This window comes from Galleria mellonella, unplaced genomic scaffold, assembly GCF_026898425.1.
Source record: "Galleria mellonella isolate WM207_F2 unplaced genomic scaffold, CSIRO_AGI_GalMel_v1 utg37, whole genome shotgun sequence".
Classification (NCBI taxonomy): Eukaryota; Metazoa; Arthropoda; class Insecta; order Lepidoptera; family Pyralidae; genus Galleria; species Galleria mellonella.
Genome location: NW_026442087.1, coordinates 962740 through 968739, shown reverse-complemented (window position 1 = coordinate 968739; position 6000 = coordinate 962740). Strand labels below are relative to the sequence as shown.

Sequence of the window (6000 nt, the reverse complement as noted above, 5' to 3'; positions counted from 1 at the left end):
AAGCACAAGACACTGAATGGCAAAAGATGAACAACAAAAGAAGAAGTGATGTAAACATCATTTCATCATCATCATCCCCTGTTTGCCATCTTGCTCGGTATATTTAATTTGACAGGCGACATTCTTAGATTTATATTTATATATTATTTAGTATAGATAGAGCATCAAGTCTCAAAAACGGGTCAATTTTTGTCAAATAATTAGCTGACTCGTTTTTTTTACCAGTGTTCTATATACTTACGCACATAATGTATCTTGACGTATCTATATTTAATAATTTAATAAATAAAATGAGTTTTTACGCATTAAAAAGATGCAAAAATTTTAAAACAAAGTGAATAAAGGAAACACTATTTATCATGCAAAATTTTATGAAAAAGTTGAGCGACTTTTATCGAAGCATTTGTACACGTATGGATACACTCTCTATATAATCTAAGGCTACATTACATACCAGAGGGAGACTTTGTACAAAAGTCGATTGCTTGGGTACCTCTGTCCTATTCGTGTTTCAACCGTGAAGCACTTGTGTTTGCATGGCTTTCGGTTTGAAGGGTGGTATATGGCGTGAATTTACTGGGTACAGAGGAATAACACCTGAGTCCACAGGAATGGCAACGCATGGGGGGTATCATGGGCGAAACAGTATACTCTCTTATGTCCATGGTACTGCTCATGTGTATAGGCGACGGTTACCACTTTCCATCAGGTGGGCCGTCAGCTTGTTTGCCATTATAAGCTGTATAAAAAAAAAAAACATTAATTGTCAAATGTAAAATGACATCGTACGAACGAAAGTTAAAAGTTTGTAAAATAAATTAATTGTAATAACTAATAACTGGCTATACATATATATATAATCTTTTCAAATATAAAAATATATATATATGTATAATCTACATCGTTATCTTTAAATAAGTAGTTTATTTATCAGCGAAGGTAAAATTTTAATGATTGTAACTCCATCACATTCACATTATCGTGATAATTATAATTACGTTAAGCAGTTAATGTGATAACCATAGATTAAAAAAGATTATTGATCCCTTGAATTACGTTTTTTAAATTTTAATCAGTCTATTTATCACGGTGTACTAGTAAATACGAGGTATGTTGGTAGTTTTTTTTTTTATATATATATTTATTGTTTACGTAACTATCAAAGAAATAATTAGGTATAATATTTTTTTTTTTATATTTATATATTTTTTAATGGATGATAATGAAATGGTAGCCCCGTCTGCGCTATTGGTATACGCTGGCGGGACACCAGTGAGGGATGATAGATGAGGGTGAAGCAGGTCAGTTAGCCCATTGTAGCAAATTCAACAATAAACCAATCACGATGGTTCCAGGAGGTCGACCTGATAGGGTTTATTGCTAGCAATAGGGTTGCTAATCCCCATTACTAACAATCCCTTCCCCCCTATATTTATATTTTGTGTGATGAAAGAAAGAGATTATAATGTGTTATCATTCCTTTCCATCTACAGAATGTCATAAGAGGTGTGTAATGTAACTAGAAGGATACTTTGTACAAAAGTCGTTTTTTTTATACCACTGAGGTGGCAAACAAGCATACGGCCCACTTGATGGTAAGCGGTTACCGTAGCCTACGAACGCCTGCAATACCAGAGGTATTACGCGCCCGTTGTCGACCCTAAAGAAATCTCTTTACCCCCCTTTTGAAGAACCCCATGCTGTAGTCTCATGGAAAAACCTCGGCAGGGAGCTCATTCCATAACCTGAGTGTTCGTGGGAGAAAACATCTCTGAAACCGCGTTGTACGCGACCATTTAGGCTGTAGGGTATGTAGGTCGTTTGATTGGCCACCTCTGTCTCATTCGTGTTTTTACCGTGAAGCAGTTGTATTTGTACGGCCGTGTTTCGGTTTTGAAGGGTGGGATATGGCGTGAATTTACTAGGTACAGAGAAATAACACCTGAGTCTGATCAGCTCTGAATGCTAGATACATTATTTCTATATTGATTCACCGATGATCCGAGATAAAATGCCAATACGTACCCGGTGGCTGTTTGGTCATACTATAAAATAAATAATAAGCGTTATGTACGTTGTTTGTCCAAGATATTTTCTTTATGCAAATTGGAATTAAAAAAAATAATGAAATCTTGATTTTAATAGCACGCGCGTCAAATCAATACATCTTGGTAACGCGAACGAAGTCACGGGTAAAAACTAGCATATATTAATAACACACAGTTCGAAAAAATACTACATCGCTATTCTTGAATAGGCGGTTAAAAAATAAAAGAGACACTTTTTACAGCAAAATGAATATCCACGGCCTCGCCCTGGGAACTCGTTATGGCAGATTCTTTGAGTATTATAATAAACCGTTTCTTAATGGCTTGGACTATATAGATAGAGCATTGAGTATTAAAAACGTCTCAGAAATTATTATTTTTTTAATCCAAACAAAGTACGCTATTTTCAGTATTGCATGTTATTAAACTTAAAAAAATTCAGTTTAGATCGATTTTAAGTTTGAATTTGGAAATAGTTCTGATATAATATAAGTATACATACATATGTATATTTGTTGTATACAAAAAATAATATATATGTATTAATTAAAACGGTGGCCGTTTTCAATGATTTGAAAACGAAAACATATTTTATGTCTATACTTTGATATAAATCAAAGTATTCATATGTTTATCGTGTTCTTTCAAATATTTTGTAAGGATTTTTTAACGTTATTATTTTTCAATTTAACACTACAACATAATTTCTCCCATATACAGAGTAATAAAGGTGTATTATTGCAACCCTATTCACGCACACATAGATAAAAATGTTGGCTTATTTTTGACGAAGCGTTTATATGGAGACACTCCATCTATATGAGTAGAATCTACTCTTAATGGATTACAGCCATATAAATCTGTGCAATTCCAAGTCTTCACCAGAGGGAGACTTTGTGCAAAAGTTGTTTACATGAACAACTCTGTCCCACTTGTGTTTCTGTCGCTAAGCACCTGTATTTGCACGGTTATGTTTCAATTTTTAGGGCGAAATATGATAGTAAAATTACAAAGTACCTGATTCTATATATTTTGAACAATATATATAACATAATTTATAAATAATTTGAATTTATTTTGATCATATTTCTCTACAATTCCCTATACCTGGCCACTAGTGAATAATATATATATATATATATATATATACACATTTTATTTTCTAATATTATATTTTCCGAAAGTTTTATATCACTTTTTATATATTTATTTATATTAAAATTTTTACTTAACTTATTTACTTACATAATCTATAATATATATATATATATAATATAAAGTAATATATTTCATTTATATATATGATATATATATATATATATATATATATATATATATATATATATATATATATATATATATATATATATATATATATATATATATATTTACTGACCGGGATAAAAAGTAACTGTGTCATAAATATCAGGTGGGCCGTATGTTTGTTTGTCACCTCAGTGGTATAAAAAAAGTATATATATATAAATTTTTGAGCTATCAAATTATTAAAACGTATTTATTGTGTTATTTATTTATGGTGTTAGTGATTAGATATGAGATAACTCATTAATACGTCATATATTATCTGACTTCTGTTTAAAATAGTGTAATTGAGTTTATATTATATCCAACAAGTAGTCTTTATTAATTTGATAGGATCCATCGAATGCTTCTTTTCGTGGGTCTCCAATATTTTCATTATCTTACACTTGCAATTTTTATATGAATATTTATTTCAATAAGTCTTATCTAATTATGGAAGCATTTTGTTTGTAGATCACGCGGTTTGTGAACAAATTTATTTTTTAATAAAAAAAAAAAATCTTATACTAACTTCATTATTTACGGCTTGCTATTCTAAGATTCATAAAAAAAAAAACTTAAGCACTTTTTATTTTATCAAAAAAAAAAAACTAGCGTGCTTGTAATTCAAATTTATACCTCTATGTACTTACATAAATAGGCTTTAAATACTTAAAAAGTCAATCCATCGTGGTACATTTTGGAGGAATAACGAAAAATATTTATTATAAATTTTAAAAATAAATATTCCTTTTTAATTTTTAATTATATTTTTGTATTAAAAAGTTCAATTATATTTTTAGCAGCTATCAGCCAAAATGCCTTTTTAGACTGATGGCTAGAAGTCAAAGCCTAATAAATAAAAAAAAATTGCGGGAAATCATTGGCAGTGCATCTAAAATTATTTCATCGTATCATCATCATCATGAGACGTTAGCTGTCCACTGCTGAACACAGACCTCTCCCGTAAGGGTTATAGATTTTTTTTTTAATTTGTATTAAATGAATGAAAAAATTAATTAAAGAAATAAATATTGATTCAATATGATTTAGTGTATATTTAAACAATAGCTACAATAGCCACCTGACTATATACCCAATATAGGGTAATTACAAGGGTAAGATCGCCGTGTAAGTCCCGGCATAGAATGGACCACCCCTTCCTTTCCTGTCGGTGTAGTAAGAGGTGACTAAGGGAGCACATGATAGAGGGATGAGCAGCAGCGTCCCTCTGAAAACATATATAAAAGCCTAACTGCGGTTGCCAACCCGCCTGCCAAGCGTGGCAACTAGTGGCAAAACACCCCTTATGGGAAAGGCTAATGTTCAGCATTGGACAGTTAACCCTTCTTTGCATACTAGTGGAAATTTCCATCATAATATTGAATGTTTAAAACTTATATAAAAGACCAAGTTCACTTTAAGTTGATTGTGTCTGGATAATTTTTAATGTCCATTGCAGAAAAAAAAACATAGCTGTCAAATTTATTGCTTTAACCATTTTTCCTTTAATTTTAAACATGAATTATATCACTTTGATTATATGACTTTGATTCCACCAATAAAAAAATCATGCAAAGGCGCTGAAATAAAAAGAGGGTAAGAAGGTCAATAATAAATAATGTGGAGGGGAAAGGATTCGAATGGGAAGTAATGGTTTTGAAAACTATTATTGTTAATTCTTGATGAGTTCGTCACGATGGGTCGATTGATTTGCATTTATCTTCTATCGCCCCTTATTGGTACCTCGCCAGTTGTTTTTATGCGTGTTCTGTAAGTAACGCAAATAAATTATCTATCTATCTATTTAATGACCCAATTTAAAAAATCCTCATCGTGCTTTATGTCAATTTATAGAATAACTAGCATTTACACGTGACTTCGGCCACGTGACCGAGATGTGTTTATTGACCGGGATTAAAAGCTTATATCCCATATAGTGCGTGTATAACAAATTTCATAGTGATTAGTTAAGTCATTACCGCACTATAAATTAACAAACAAACAAACTGATTTATCATTTATAATATAAGTAGGGATGTCTATCTCCGTATCATCTGTTGTGTATGTAATGTTGAAGATAAAATAGAAATAAATGAATAAATAAAATAGAATTATCACATATAAAATTATTTTTATAAATTAAAAAATTACAATAGATATCCTACTACTAGCGTCATCTTGTAAGAAATGCCACAAGAACGAATTATGCCTACTATATGCTACATTTCATTCCTGGCGACTAACGCCATCTTGTGCGCAATTTAGAAATTGAGAGTACAAAAATATTCAAGCACTTAAGTAGATAGTATTAAAATACGATAAATGCGCCGTTAGGTGTCACTAGTAATTAATGTTACTAATATAAAAATTACTTACTAACCTACTACTAATTAATTTGTCACCGATTGATAACTGTATGTGTAAGATATTTAAGAAAAAATTATATGGGGGTTCTTTACCCTCGACTTCGTTCGCGTGACCATCAATATGTTTACTGACCGGCATAAAAAATAGTCTATATCATTTTTTTATTCAATATAGTACTTGCATAACAATTTCCATAGCGATCGGTTAAACCATTAAGACTCTATAAGGTGACAAGTGAACAGATTCACTTTCATATTTATAATATTGTATTTGTAAGGAT

The 6000-nt window shown here is 30.9% G+C and overlaps 1 protein-coding gene across 1 annotated transcript in view; it reads left to right on the top strand.

Annotated features, from left to right (window-relative positions):
* The first annotated feature begins 979 nt into the window (after positions 1 to 979).
* The window catches only part of LOC113515697 (aminopeptidase N-like), a 29170-nt gene continuing 24149 nt past the window's right edge, over positions 980 to 6000 (top strand). The window contains exon 1 of the mRNA XM_026899969.3: positions 980 to 1108. The gene's annotated coding sequence lies outside the window, so the exon portion shown is untranslated. The remainder of the gene's footprint in view (positions 1109 to 6000) is intronic.